The sequence below is a fragment of the Egretta garzetta genome, unplaced genomic scaffold, assembly GCF_000687185.1.
Source record: "Egretta garzetta isolate BGI_Z169 unplaced genomic scaffold, ASM68718v1 scaffold424, whole genome shotgun sequence".
Taxonomy (NCBI): Eukaryota; Metazoa; Chordata; class Aves; order Pelecaniformes; family Ardeidae; genus Egretta; species Egretta garzetta.
This window is the reverse complement of record NW_009259489.1, coordinates 2626855-2629630: the sequence shown is the minus strand read 5'-3', so window position 1 is coordinate 2629630 and position 2776 is coordinate 2626855.

The following is a 2776-nucleotide window of genomic DNA, read 5'->3' as shown; positions in this document are numbered from 1 at the left end:
CCTGCTGTACATCTCTGAGCCTGTTAATTAAAAGCACTGCTAGAAGACTAAAAGAAAGTTCCTAAAACCCTAGACAAGACAGTAGTAGTTTCTGACATTATATAAGGTGAGGAATGGCAGGCAAACCCAATGCCAAAATGAGTAGTCAAAACTGGTCCTAAAAGAGCAAACAGAGCTGAACTAAAGCATTTTTATTTCAAGGCAGTAAGGAGCCACAGAGAAGTTAGCATCTTGCACACACGCTGAAACCTTGGCCATGCATGAAAAACACCATTTAGCAAAGGCCTCTCAGAAAACCTTCCTGCTAGGGTGTGCGTCGAGGGATAGGTGTGTCAAGGTTTTTACGTTGAAGTTGAGGATAGGGGAAAACTTAACACTAAGATTTATGACAGCCGTTAGTGGATTTCTTGCTCTGGATACCTGCCCAGAGTAGATGAAAATCCAGGTCCTTAAACTTCTGAACAACTTCAGACCACGCAGAACTGAATCCAAAGTTAAAGTTCAGCTCCGACTCACTCTCCCCAAACCACTTATTTTGTGGTATTTTACCTGAAGTTTTCTGACGAACGTTGCAGCCCACTATTTAACAAATATCATTATGTTCACTCGCTGTCGTTCCAGTTGTCTGGCACTTCCATGGAAAGTGCTGCTGCTCTTGTTTGCCTTGACAGGAGAATAATATAATATGACATCTGGTGAAATTTGTTTTCCAAACCTCTCAGATTATTTTTTAATATGCGAGAGCACTGCCACTTTCCATGCTCTTGCCAGATTACCCACTAGCTTCTTTCGCTGTAAACTAAACCAAGTTGCACCACCTTGCACCTTCCTTAGCTACCACAGTAAATTAACGTGGAGTTTTCTGTTGTTAGAGAAGCCACAACAAACAGGCTTGTCCCCACAACATTGGGGAAAACTACCATCGAGACTTCATATTTCTGATAATAAATGTAGCTTATCAGAAATATGTAAACTCTAGGAAAAAAAAAAACACATGAAAGGATTCTTCTGAAAGACATGGGCCATTGTGGTCACAGATCTTGGCTGGTATTAAAAAGATCACTGGGTTGGTGGGTCAGTTTTTATGGGGTTGCACGGGGGTAGCAAAATTTTTAACTGTCTACTTTAAAACAGGAAGAAGTGGTTTCAAACATAAAGCGGTAATTTAAGGTGTGAGATACATTGACCTTAGGTGATGCAATGCAAACTCCTAAGAAGTAGACATGTATAAAGTTTTGTGCCTCATATCCAGATACGTGGAATAAATTTTCACGAAGTTTGAACATGTGCGCCCCTTCTAGGTTATCCTGTGTTGGGAAAGTTTTATATTTTCTAGACAAAGAGCACCTTCTCTAAAAAAAAGAGCAGCCCTCCCCCCTCCCCAGAATCCATCTAGGGCTTGTAGCGTATCTTCAAATCCAGACAATATCCTGTCATAAAAACTTGTGCTTCGATTTCACATAAAGCAGATCAAAGTGAATGCTTCACTGAGACCAAGTCTACCATCTTAGAAAGAGGAAGGGCAGTAAGGGGAAATGTATGTCTGGAAGGAGGACATTTTAGTGAATTCCTAGTCTCGGATTACAACTGAAAGACTGTTTAAATTGCAGAAGGAAGCTGTTTTAAGAAGCAAGCCAAAATTTTACATAGACTAGATCATGACAAAGGATGTAGTTAGTAACCTCACAGCAGGCAAATAGTTTACCATTTCTAGAGCCTCTAAACCGTAAAAACTGAAATAAATTTGAAGTTAAATGTTTGCGCAAGAAGAGACAATGCTTGTTATTTCACACACTTATAAGGGTTTTCACAATCTCATTAGAGAGGGCAATAGATGAAACTTTTACCTGTACACAGAGCAGTGCAGAATAGTCATATAGAAGTCCATGATTTGCAACAGGGGCCTTATCTTTACAGGGCATTTCCTTTTCTACTTTATTATAGGAAATATCTTAAATATGCAGCACAAAATAACAAATTAGGAAAATAAGCTGTGTCTTCCATATATAAACTTTATTCCACCAGACACCATACAAAATACTAAACTTAAAAAAAAAAGAAAATATGAATTTGACAGTGGTAAATGTAGCTTTAACAATTAATTCATCTCCAAAAACAATTATGTGAGAGGCACAAATTGTGCTACAGCAGGTCTATAACTGGTCACAACTTCTTATTGGAAAAGCTAAGACTTTGAAGATTTCTTATTTAAATTCAATTTACAGTAGCTGATGAATTTACAAATATTTACACAAAATCAAAACAGAAGTCCAGCTTACTGTAGCAGTGGTAGGGTTGTAGGGTGTTTGGGTTGTGTTTTTTGGGGTTTTTTTTGTTTTTTTCTTTGTCCTCCCAAGGCAGACATCACTACTACTTCAAATATGTAAAATGAAGCACTAAAAAGTACCTTGCCTACTCTGTGTGAATATGAATCATTTATGTACATGGCTTTGTCATTTTTTATTTCAACTTCTTTGTAGCAGAACTGTTGCTTGAAAATTCCAGTTTAGATTACAGCGCTTCATATTCACAATACCACCAAGCATAATCTATCTTAATTTTCATAAATTGTTCCTTATTGTTCCATGTAAAAGGGAAACACAACCGGGAAGTGCCACGTTGAGAAAAAGTACTTCTTGCAGTTAAGCAGATGTAAAGCACAGGCTGCCTGTTCATCAAGAAGTGGGTACTGTGTGCAGTGCCCTAAGGATACAGTCAGACTTGCACACATTGTTTGCTCTGAATGTCTTTATTTCATGGTTAAGTGTGTCTGAAT